Here is a 13,358-nt window from a genome sequence, read left to right as displayed (position 1 = left end):
AAAAGTCGACGGTATCCAAGATGGCGGCCTGCGGTGGAACAAAAATATCAAGAGCGATGCTGGCGCTATCTAGGAACAAACAACAGAAACAAAATCGACGGTATCCAAGATGGCGGCCCCCAGTGGAACATAAAAAAAATCAAGAGCGATGCTGGCGCTATCTAGGAACAAACAACAGAAACAAAATCGACGGTATCCAAGATGGCGGCCCCCAGTGGAACAGAAAAAAATCAAGAGCGATGCTGGCGCTATCTAGGAACAAACAACAGAAACAAAGTCGACATATCCAAGATGGCGGCCTCCAGTGGAACAGAAAAAAAAATCAAAAGCGACGCTGGCGCTATCTAGGAACAAACAGTTGAAACAGAGTCGACGGTATCCAAGATGGCGGCCTCCAGCGGAACAGAAAAAATCAATATGGCGATAGAGATGAAAATTTCTTCATAATGAGTGGGGCGCTCGATTTAAATATGGCGGATCCAAGATGGCCGCCGTTATCTACTTGTCCCGTTACGTTATGTCCCGTTACGTTGTGTCCCGTTACGTTATGTCCCTTTACGTTATGTCCCGTTACGTTATGTCCCGTTACGCGGCATCCAAGATGGTTGCCGTGACGTCACAATCCAATATGGCGGATCTTACACACAGCTCCACCGCCTGCCGCCTGTTTCCGGACATACATTCGTATACTACTGTTATCACGTAAAATTATCGTCCGTAAACAGACTTTACAGACAAACCACCTTTTTTAAAATAGTTTGACATTCAATCGGCTTTTACTTTACACCTTGCTATAAGGTCTATTCGACATTTTCAGCTATCCAACGTTCTGTCAGCCCCTTATGTCGGACACACGAGATACTCTTGTATGTGATTAATTTGAATGTGATAATTGTTATGGAATATTCTGGGAAACATAGTTGTACGCTAACATAAGTTCACATATGTGTGTTAACATAATAATTTATGGGAATCAGAATATTTCCTTTTCAATCAATTACGCAGTTAGAAGACTGGAATGATAGCGCATGATAAGCCACTCTATTAAAACATTTCCGTGAAATAGTGCTTTATGTTTTATGGCTAGGAAAGATTACACAACTCGCCTTTTTTTTTTGTGGGTAACTGATTTTTCATTGAGTTGTGGATCAAAGAAGTTTTATTTTTGAAACGTTTGAATTGTGTCTGACTTTTCCTTGGCCTTAAGCGATAACACTCCGTGGTTCATGGAGCTCATGACGGCTGAACTCTTGCTTCACAGACCAGTTATCTGGTCAGTTTCAAGCTGACAGCCGTCGAATTACGAAGAAAATCACGTGTTTCATAGATACCAACGTCCAGCAGGCGCCAGTATAAAAATAATCGAACTGAAAAAAAACTGTCAGCAGATAGAAAATGTTATGTTTGCAGCTGTGCGAAATTTTTGTATCTATTTTAGTGGTCCACGGGCGAACAAGCTGCAAGAATAACAAGGCGAATTCTTCTTCCTGGATTCCAATTTTTTTTAAGTGACCGTGAAAGAACTGCTTTTGTTCTACAATCTAAATAATTAAACCGTTGAAACTTCTGTGGATAGTGGATGGCAACAGATTCGCACTAGTTTTCAATGTATTCATGTTTAGGGTGAATGTCAACATGCTAATTACATTTTCCGAACAAAAAACAGCTAATAGTTGTGGTACCTGCCTGTTGTTGACTTGTAATATATTCGTTTCGTTGCAAAGCGTTTTGATGCGTTCGGCTCCGTATCTATCTATATCGCATTGGAAAATAATTGACAATGATATTGGGTGACAACTAACAATGCAATTTCCGTACAACTTTAGGGTTCAAGGACATAGTACCTAGATTTTGGCACTATTTAAAAATTACATTCGTGGAATGGACTAATTATTACGACAGTTGAACCCTGCATAAAAAAGTATTTTTTCTTTACTGCGGTTGCAGATAGTACTGTGTCATCGATATAATAAACTAAGGAATATATTAATTCTGCACTGTCATGTTAAAAAAGGGTTTTCATAAATAACTAAAAACTGAAGTTATAGCAAAAAAAAATGTGAGTGAGTCATTCAGTACTCGCCAGTGATGTGTAAACATCATCTAACCTCGGTAACGAGCAAACTCCTGTGTTCTTATGTTACAAATACACTTATAATACGAAACTAGAACACGAAGTTTAATGTAGAATTCTTAAAAATAATGCCGAGCTTGATAAATACATAAGCAAATGGTGTTTTCAACTACATTTCTTTGAAGCGAATCACTGTATTTTCCGCACCCACCACTAGAATTCGTTGCGGAAGCTACGTCAACTTAAGAATTATTAGATTTGCAGAACGAAATTTTAAACTATATAACTAAGCGACTCCGATTCAAGCGAAAAAGACTACTGAACTCCGGCTTTGAAACCTGATTTTCGACAAGGAATTTTATAAAAAATACTGCTCATATTTTTATAATTCATTAAACCGTTGATACTAGAAAGTTTCCCTTTGTCTCTGTGAACTTAAATTCGCGCCATCCTCCACAGATGGCAGCACCGCGTTTGTCGCCCGCGACATGCAAATTCCCACCATCTTTTATTGTTCGCTGTTGATGTGTAACATTTAGTATATGACATTTAGTAGGAGTAATTTCGTGAATGGAACGGAAGTCGCATAGAACGGAAATTTTTAACCTTGGTGCTGCCACCTGTGGTGGATGGCGCGAATCAAAGTTCACAATGTCAAAGGGGAATTGTTTAATGAATTTTAAAAAGATAGGTAGTAGTTTATAAAATTTCTTGTTGGAAATCAATTCCAAAGCCGGGGTTCAGTATTGTTTCAAGTCTTTTTCGCTTTTATTGAAGACGTTTCATTATATAGTTTAACATTTTGGTCTGCAATTCAAATTATTCGATAGTAGTCGTATCTGCTCCGGTAACGATTTCTAGCCCCGGGTGTGATTCGCGTCCATAAATTTAATTGAAAACACCATTTTCGTATGTCTATCGTTTTGTTTTTAAAAAATCTACGTTCAACTTAGTCATAGTTCCGTATCATAAGTGTATTTACAACGCGAGACCGCGCGAATTTGCTCGTTATCGAGGTTGGATGTTACACACATCTGTCGAGCACTGAGAGACACGCTCAATCTTTTTTTTTTTTTGTGTCGCGCGGGAATGAACAGCCATGTCCGCGACGACGCGATATTTTGCTATCGCGTCGCGTCCATTCGCATCGCGGCCGTCGCGTTGCTGCTGACACGACGCGACGGCCCGCCGGAACCTTCTAGAGGGCGCTGACACCGCGCTTGTTTGTTTGGGCCGAAGACGTCTCTCGTTCACTGAGCTCTAGCTGTTCGCGCGATACTCGGAGGTTATCGCGACCCTCCACTCCGCGTTTTTCATCCTCTCTTTCTTTTCTTTTTTAAATATCTTTCCTCTCGTCATATGAACGCTATCATAAAAAAAAATTCCTCTTGTGCATTAGCAAGCCGAGTTGGATAACACGTCCGAAAGGAACAAAACGTATATGTCGAGCTCTTTGCTTGCGCTAAGCTCAGTACGTTTCCGAATATCGCTTCCAATAGGAAGGCGAACGTAACGTGCTAACTGAAACGGAACTGTGGCAATCCTGGTTGTACGTCTGTCGCCGACGCTAGGATACAAGGGTGAGTGAAAGCAGGGCTTTTCGAGGGAAATTAAACTCCCCGGACGGAAATGATTTTGGTCAGGACCTTCTCTCCTCATAACTTAATGTAAAGTTTTCAAAACTCAACACTTAAAAACAAAAGGGCAAACGTTAGCGTGGCCATAACTATAAATGTGAACTGCGTGTATTGCATAATTCGTCTGTTAGTAATGAACATTAATTTCTCACAACTATATGCAATGACAAACAAATTTTGAACCTCAACCTCACTGTTAAATATTTTCACCTTAAATCTACGAAGAACGCTGGTTACAAATTGCACAGACATCTTCGTAAATTTACCGACATATTCGTGAATTTACGGGTACTGGGTTAACTTTCTTTGTACGCGAATCCTCGAGAATAATTATGGTGTACTAACTACACATTCAAAAAGATAGTTTAAAAAACTAAAGAAACATGCTTTTAAAGATTATCAAACTAAAAAGTAAAAAATAATTTTAAAATTTAATTTATGACAATAGTATATAAGCAATACTAGTATAAATGAGAAAAAAGCTTGAGGCGTTTTGTGCCATATTTTTTGAATATTAAGCGCCCCATGATTTTTTCTCATTTATACTAGTATTGCTTATATACTATTGTCATAAATTAAATTTTAAAATTATTTTTACTTTTTAGTTTGATAATCTTTAAAAGCATGTTTCTTTGGTTTTTAACTATATTTATTTTTACTTTTTAGTTTGATATTCTTTAAAAGCATGTTTTTTTAGTTTTTTAAACTATATTTATTTTTAACTTTTTAGTTTGATATTCTTTAAAAGCATGTTTTTTTAGTTTTTTAAACTATATTTATGTACAATTATCATAGGGAAATGAGTTACCGACACTACCTATTACCATCTGAGATAACTATTTGGAGTTGCAACGTCACAAAGAAATGGTAAAGTCTCTCCGAATCATTTACAGTTAGATGTATGGATATAATCTTAGGATTTACCGGAAAATTTTTTTTTTCGGCGTGGCCGAGAGTAGAACCCACGATCACTCGATCCGAAAGCTGACGTCACAGTAGTCGCGCGCCTTAGACCGTTCGGCTAACGAAAGTAATAAAATGGGTGGGACATTTTACAGTGATGAGACACTCACTCTTAGTCGAAAGAGTTACAGACGGACAGACAAACAAACATACAGGTGAAGCTAATATAAAGCATGTAAAAACTGGTTGAGACTACAGCACACTCCTCTTTCTTTCATGTGTGCGTTTACATAGTTTACAAAGAAACTTAAAGTTCGCAATCTGCCGCAGAGTTTACGTGTGATTACAAAGACTTTTTTTTCTTTTTTTTTTTTAAATCTGGGGTGCTTTCTGCGTTGAAAGTTCGGAAAATGTAGTGTAATTATGAACAATTCGAGTCCCCCTGGTACCCGGTACCCGGTTCATTAAGGATGGTCCCAAACACCTACTTAAAGGACCTGTCACACTGTCAAATTTTCGCTTACAACACTTTCTAATATAATTTGTGTCCAATAAAGTTGGAGGGTTTTGACGCCACCGAAGACGTCACTAGCGCAGCCATGTTTGTTTGACACGTTGGGATGACTTGAGTTTCCATCAAATATTTTGAAAATACAACAGGTTCTAAAATATGTTGGATGTTGGATGCAATTGGCTAATCAAAATTGTGCCTAGCGAAAACAGAAATGACATCCGTTTCCGCCACAACAAATTTTTAAAATGGCGAAGAACATTTGGCCAATGAAAGAGGTTATAAAAGGGAAATAGGTAAATAAAATAAAGTTAATATGAATGTCGTGAACGAAAAATATTTATATGTAATATGGAAATTATATTTCTATAACTTTAAAAATCACTGACTGTTTATTTCATTATGTGATGCATTTAAAAAAAATGTTCAAAACTTATCAAAATTCAGAAATAGCATACCGGTAGCAAGTTCAAATTAAAATCCTGCACTGAGACTAAAATTGGAAAGTTTGAGATAGCTCAAACCAAAAATAAACTTTAAAAGTGTGACATTATTTAAAGCATATTTGAGGTTATCTGTCCAACTGTACTCGATGGAAATTATTGGAAGCCATTTTCCATCCAACACTACCCCTCCAACTCTACAGTCATATATATTAGAGACAAATATTTTACAGTGTAATAGTTCATTAAAGAATCCATTAGTATTAAGGATCTTTGATAAGTGCATCTTAAAGAATGTCTGCTATTTTTGTCAACCTTCAGAATAGCTGCAATGATCATTAAAGTATCACCGATGCAAGTTTTCTTCAAAGAAAAGTCGCTTGCTTGCTTGATGCAACTATATGGTTTTGAGGGTTTGTGACTAATTTTTTTTTAGTAAAAAAAACTATGGTCTCTTGCTTAGCCAGCCAACTGCTGTCTACTCTTGTAGTGTTAAAAGATTGACTTGAACGTATAAAAACTGAAAATTATTCGAAAATATTCCAAATTTGTAAACGCCAATAAATGACTGCGGTAAAGTTTTTTTTTGTTGATACAGCAGACTGTGTTAGCATCAAAAGAATACATGAATACTTTAGCAACTTAGTTTCTCACTGAATGTAACCTTGATATAAAATGATCATTTATAGGCATCAGTAAAGGATCCATGAGACACACATACTTACTATCCGGAAACAGCATGAAACTTTTCGGCCTGTAAAGTGCAGTCAATAGAAATCCCAAAATTGAACATCCTGTACTGAACGTCCAAGAATTGTCAGTAAGTAATTATAGTTAGTTCTGGGACAATGGCTGGTGGCGGGGGATCCGGGGATCCGCGGCGACCATCTTGGATTACGTCACTTCCGGAGGCCATCTTGGATTCCACCAGTTTGTTTTCTAAAAAATTCTGCCATTTTGTTTTCTAGAACATTCCACCGAATTATGATGTCACACCCACCATCTTGAAAATCCTCAAATATTAACTTAGAAAATCGGGAAAAAATTTTATAAAAAATATCAATAAAATTTTAATTTATACACTTGATGACTTCGTCATCGAGCTCCTCACTCCTGTGCGTTGCACTTTTCGTTACGATGCCATCATAATCAAGCTCCCCATTCCTACCCATGCATTATAGTCTGCTGGAGGCAGCCATCTTGTTCAGTAGAGACCGCCATCTTGATTTCATCTGATGGATGTCGTCATCGGGTGTAGGTTTCTAAAGTATGTTAGTGTATGTAAGGTTGAGTTTATATTTCCTACCAGTGTTGTTATGACCCCAATAGACCAAAAAATTCACAAATTTTGTTAAAATAAATCACAAAATTCACAAAATCCACAGTCATTTTGTTGTTGTGACCACCATTTATTTTTAAAGACATACAATTTATGTAGGGGTGTGTTTATATTTCCCAACAGAGTTGTTATGAGCCTTATGGACCATCAATTAAAAAAAAATCCACAGTTTTTTAATTGCTGTGACCAACATTTTTTCTTGAAGACATAATCATAAATTGATGGCTAGTATGGAAAGTACTGCGGAGCGGGGTGTTATGGAGGGGGTCGGTAACGCCCTCTGAATGGTATTGTTTTAACAAGGGGGAGAAGATGGTGTGAAGGTGTGTTTTTTTATTAAATAGTGTTAAATATTTTTTTTATATTTTATTTACTTCGACTTCTTGCACGACTTAAAACGCTTCTAACCAGGAAATGCAACTATGGAAAATCAAATTTATGTTATAGTCGGTGTTTTCCAACATAACTCACTGTGTTTGATGGGGATATAAGCATGTGGAATTATTATTTCATCTGTATCAGTTATGTGACTAACCAAACCTTGATGTTTAAGGGAGGGCATAGGCATTAATGCTTCTCAGAGCTGCATTTAACGTCCAGGGGAAAATAATAATAAACTTAAAACTTAGGTTTTTAGATTCAGGAAGGACTCTACTAAAAGTTTACACAAGGTTTTTTTTTCCGGCAATGAAAAATGTCATATCCCTCTCAGCCCAAGATTTTTATAATAGTTAAATGTGATAAAAATTAATTAATATGTAAAAAAAATACTAAAATATTTTATGTTCGCACTTACATTTATTCTTATAGCAGTAACTGTTTCAAATGCATACAACTCCAGTGAGTAACCAATTTCGTTGTGAGTATTGCGATAGAGCGAGCTGGGTCTTTTGGGTACCGTGCCGAGATGAACGTCACTGTTTACTCATAACACTGGTTTTACCCATTTTGACAATGGTAAAATTCCAGGAAAAGTTGTGTGTACTTGTTTTTTCATGCCGCATATGTGTAAACAAATTTTTTGGTGATGAAATAGCGAATGCAAGTTGAAAAGTTTTAAAGTATTTTAAATGTAACACCAAGTAGTTTGACTGTTGTTATTTCTACGTGGGGAAAAAAGTTTTTTTTCTTTCGTACCGATACCGATTGGTCAAGGAAACGTGTCACGTAATTAAGGAAACCATGTGATGTTCCCACTAAAATTCTCCACTCCGAAGCACAGACATCGCATAACCTCTAAAAGCTAGTTCGTGACGAAGTGGAATAAAAAGGGAACTGATGAAGTGATCGTACGTAAAAAAAGGATTTGGGGGGGGGGGGGGGGGGGCTATTAATAGGTTCATCACCCCTTACCCAAATTCTAAAAACTCCATAAAAATATTTAATTCTCGAAAACAAAAATGAAATGATTGGAAATCAAAAAGCGGGCAAAGTGATTCTATCTCCCCCCCTCCCCTCGGTATTAAATTCTGCTTAAGCTCCTTCTGATGACTGAATTTAATCTTTCTAAATAAATTATGAGTGAGTCTTTCAGTACTCGTTAGAGTTGTGTAATATCTAACTACGGTAAAGAGCAAATTCACTTGTTCTCGTGTGTTGCAAATACACTCATAGTTCGAAACTCGGACACGAAATCAGAATTCTTAAAAATAAAATACTAACCTGAATCATTTTTTTAAAACACATATTATGTATAACAATAAGTATGTGTTTGTTAATTTGTTTTTACCTGAACGACTGAATCAGTTTGTAAATACTTCCTAAATACAAACCTGAACCTTATTGAGCTGATTCAACATTTAAGATTTAGCAGTAAAAATTTAATCACGAAATTATTTTATTTTTAATGGCATCGAATATGTGTAGGCTAACAATTTGTTGTGTCTCTGCAGTATGATAAACGCTGCGCTATCTCTACATTTCTATACCAGTATAAAGTAATTTTCTAAGTTGTCATTTATTTTCAAGACTATAAATTATAACATAAAGTATTAAAGGATAGTTGTACTATTATTAAGTTTTATTTTTTAATACCTATTCACTGTGTAAATTATGCGATGTTAATGAAAGCAATATATTATACAGACGAATCAAGTGGGTCCGGGATATTTTCGAGATTTGTGATACTTCCGCAAATGGCAGCACCGTGGTTACACATTTCCATTCATTCTTTCCCATTCACAAAATTACTCCTGCCAAATACCGACAGTTAAGATGTTACACATAAAAAAAAATGTTGTTTCAAAATGGGTTTGACGCTTAGAAACACACCAGTGTGAAGGGCGCTCGCAGTTTGACCAGCGCCGCAGAACACGCGCGCAGTTCACGTACGTGCGGTATACAGGAGAATATATAAATAAATAAATATATATATATATATATATTTCGGGAAATGTGGGGGAAAGGGGGGACATTAAAATATAGGGAAAAAATTATAATTTGTATTTAAAAAAACTTATGTCATAAAAAGGGTCTTGGAGTGTTACATTATCATTTCCAACGTGCATCACTTCCTGAGTAGTTTGTTGCTACACTTGTTGAGGCATCTCACATTGTACCACTCAAAACAGCATACCACCTTCACCGAAATCTGACAGTTTTTTTTTTTTCATAACTTGAGGGTAGGGGGTGTAATAACACCACATCCCCTCTCCAATTTTCCCTTGCGCCCGCCGCTGGCAGTCAGTTAGTTAACGTTAAAATAACTTCAGTCGTCAAGCTCCGTCACTTATACAACTTCATCACGAACAATATTCTACATTCACTCTACGGACAGGAGCGAAGAAAACGATACGATGGCGGAATCAGGCGAGCCGCGAGGGAGTGATGGAAGTGTCTCGGAACTCGAAGACGTTTCAGCGAAGGGATGGAATGAGCTTATTTTTAATCACAGTGATTCACCAGTGACCGAAAATACCTTCGTCACGTCCTCCACATTGTCAGCGTGGTTGATTCACCAAGGCAAAGATATATCCACATCTCAATCATGTGATCAGTTATCCGACAACTAGCTACTTCTTTTGGCACCTGCAACATGCGTCAGTCAGATTATGAGATTATCGTTTTCAGACCAGAAGATAAAAATAACTTACGAAAGAGGATATATATAGGTCATATACTAATTACTATTTTTTTTAACATCTTAATTAAGCTTTACTGAATAAATAACATAATTTAGCACGCCCTTCAATATTTTATGTTTTTGACTGCTATATGTTATATTTTCCTTTCAGAATATTCAGTAATTTAATTTTTATTTTCAGCTTATGCAACATTTTATATATTTTTTGTCATTGCTTGTAGCATAAATAATACATTATTCTAATGAGATGTATTCCCGAACTGTACTTATATGTTAAACGAGTACGTTACCACGTTTTAGGACTTACGTCCCGTTTCAGGTCATTATTTTATATTTACGTTCCACACAGAGGTTAACATGTCTCCTTCAGAGACGATCGGGTTTATATTTAGATGCACGGGGTCAAGAATCGAGATTGTACGCCAGTTGGAAATGTGGCGAACGTTGCCTTGAGGAAGGGTCGTTTATCCACACCCCCTCCTCCTCAAAAGCATTCCGATGCTGTTTCACTCAACATTCTAAAAGGACTTCGAGTTTGACGAGATGTTAAACCATAATTAATTCGATTTTAGGGTTGGGTTGCAAGCGAAAGGAGATAAAACTCTCACTTAATTGTACGCAGAATAAATTTCCTTGCCGAGTGCACAAAATAAGAACCCAAAAAATTCGTCTCAATGCTAGTCTCCACAGTTCTCTGCACACTCGGGCAAACGTCCCCTGCTCATTGGTCGCTGACCTGAGAGACGTCCCAACTGGTGAGAATGTGATACGACACTTCTTCACCCAGGGGGGTTTCACTGTTCCAGAGTCCTTCAGATAAACTGTGGTCTAATAGCAGAAGCAGCATAAATATACGAGTATTTGAATTTTAGCTTGTAATGAAATGAATTTGCGAATTTTTTGGTTCTCTATATAAGTATCTCTTGAAGTACTGTTCTGAAGAAACTTTAAAATTGCACTATTTTTCTGGATCACATCGTGCCGAGGCATTTTTAGACACGAAGTTTGCCGCTGATCGCTGCCATGATAACTGATCCCCGCATCTGCGCTTCTTGGAACACGCTGGATAATCTCTGCGGGGAAACCTATTATTCACTCATCCCAAGTCAGAAGCCCAAATATGCCCGTTACTGCACCTTTGGATTTTTTTTCTTTGTTTTGTGAAAGTAAAAGGTAGGTTATATTAGGTGTGTTACATTTATAATATTCTCGCTGGGAGGGTAGATTTACGTACATCAAATTGTAATGGAAATGAAATATTGATTAGGCTATGTAAGATACATAAATAAGACGTAAAATTTTGTTAAATAATAAAAATTCTCGCAAAATATGTTCCCTATATATCGGAGGTTTAATTTTATTTCGGTTACATTATCATAACTGAAATGAATAATTTATTAACAACATTAAACATACTAAAAAGTTGTGAATATTATATATATTTTTCTAACCTAACTAAAACTTTGTATTTGTAGGAGGGGTCCGGATTAGGGGAGGAATCTAGGTGCGTCTAAGACCGAAGCCTATACACCTAGTCGTGCTGGAATTAGTCATGCAGAGAGAGGGTCGCATGCATCTTGTGCCTTGTTCGACGATTGGCAGCCTTGGTATGTGATTGAAACTATGTTAAGTTGGAACCAGGTAAAAAATGCATATACACGTGGAAAACAATGTGCTCAGACATGCGGAGTGCAATAGGAATGCATTTCGTTTGAGATAGTTAAGGAGACAGAGGATGGCCAGAATGAATTGTTGGTCAGAGCAGAAAAGAGTCTACATGCGGGGGTCGGGGGAGCTTGGACGTCAAGGTCAGCTTTCATAACAAGGGACGCACGCGCCTCTGGTGTTGAGTGGCTAAAACACCAACCACCCGACTTCCATTAGCACCTTAAAACTACAGAATGGAAACAATTAAAACTAGGCACTTATTAATACATGTTACACTACGTGTACGCCCTAAAGAGAACACCTCGATTAGGAGTCCGTTTCGCCTATAATTTTTGTAAGGGCGTATATGCCTTAAACTAGTCTAAAGTTAAAATAACTTCTTTATTGTTTTCATTTTTTGTTTTGTTTTTTAAGGCTCTTAGATTGTAATATGTTTATGCGAATTCGTATTAATATCGGCCAATAGCCACTTGGAGTTCGTTTCGCCTTAGGAATTAAAAAAATTAGTAACTAAATTTACCTAACTAAAACTAAGTGTATTTTGGAGGGGTCCGGGTTAGGGAGGGACCTAGGTGCGTCTCAGGCCGAAGCCTATACGCCTAGTCATGCTGGGATTAGCCATGCAGGGAGAGGGTCGCATGCATCATGTGCTAGGAGGGGGATTGGCCAGCCATGGCAACGATTGGCGCCCTGAATAACTCCCCTCACTCTTAAATCTAGACTATAACTAGCGATAGGTTGGGCCCAGGTAAAACCTGTATAGACACAGGGAAAACCCTGGGCACATTCATGCGGGATGCAAATTGGCATGCATGGATGAAGTTTTGGACAAATTTTTTATTTTATTTTAAATTCCGGTGGCGAAGTTGCACGAGCGTGCGGTCGTACTTCGGGTACATTCGTGGACTGACCCGGGGGTCAGTGGCTCACAGGGCTTCCCTATCTCTGATGCGGAGCGGGGCCGCTGTTCTCTGCTCGCGTGGGTTTAGTGGTGCTTGAAAAAGGAGGGAGGGGGTGAGGAGGAAGTTTTATCGTGGGCTCGCCGGAAACGCCGCTCGGCAAACAGTCCTCCGGGTCCGTGTTTGCTCCCGCGGTGACTAGCGGTCTCTCTCGTCACGGCTCTAGCCAGCGTTTCCATTTGTTGAACATCCAGCCTAGTTAACCATAACATTATATGGGAGAGAAATGAAGATAAAGGTGTAATGGCAAGGCCCTTGGGTGCTTTCAAGAATCTGTAGCGGGCGTTTCATGCCTAAAAATTACTCTGAAAACACGCACGTTTTAGCCCTTTTCACGCTTCTAAAAATACAGTTTAAGAACGAAATACGGAAACAGAACTACTCATCCGCACACAGCGTATTATTAAATGATTTTCTCAAACAGACACCACTCGGATAACTCATGAGCATTTTTCAAATGGTGTGGTTTATTCTGAAGCTCTGCGCACCGTGTGTGTGCTCGGGTAGACAGGGGCCTTAAAAGGGTTCGTCGCTCGTCGCTGTGTTTATTATTGTACATTTCTGACAATTAAAAAAAAGTGCGTAATCGCTTACATGAAACTTTTTTTCTAACCAGTCGCAGCTAAAATGACCCCATTATTTCGCTACAAGAGACACTGCAGTCATTAACTGTATAAAATAAAAAGTAAAAAAATAAAACTTAGAGAATTTCTCCATTTATGCATAACAATCAGGTCCGATG

At 37.8% G+C, this 13,358-nt stretch overlaps 1 protein-coding gene across 3 annotated transcripts in view; it reads left to right on the top strand.

Moving 5' to 3' along the window:
• The window catches only part of LOC134531788 (uncharacterized), a 79,071-nt gene that overhangs the window by 24,347 nt on the left and 41,366 nt on the right, over positions 1 to 13,358 (top strand). The window contains exon 1 of one of the 3 annotated variants that reach the window (XM_063367712.1): positions 3,367 to 3,654. The exons of the other annotated variants lie outside the window; for them this stretch is intronic. The gene's annotated coding sequence lies outside the window, so the exon portion shown is untranslated. Of the gene's footprint in view, positions 1 to 3,366; positions 3,655 to 13,358 lie in introns of those variants that run through there. 3 annotated transcript variants of the gene reach the window in all.

The sequence above is a fragment of the Bacillus rossius genome, chromosome 5, assembly GCF_032445375.1.
Source record: "Bacillus rossius redtenbacheri isolate Brsri chromosome 5, Brsri_v3, whole genome shotgun sequence".
Taxonomy (NCBI): domain Eukaryota; kingdom Metazoa; phylum Arthropoda; class Insecta; order Phasmatodea; family Bacillidae; genus Bacillus; species Bacillus rossius.
Note: the sequence above shows the minus strand (reverse complement) of the source record. Positions and strands in the feature narration are given on the sequence as shown.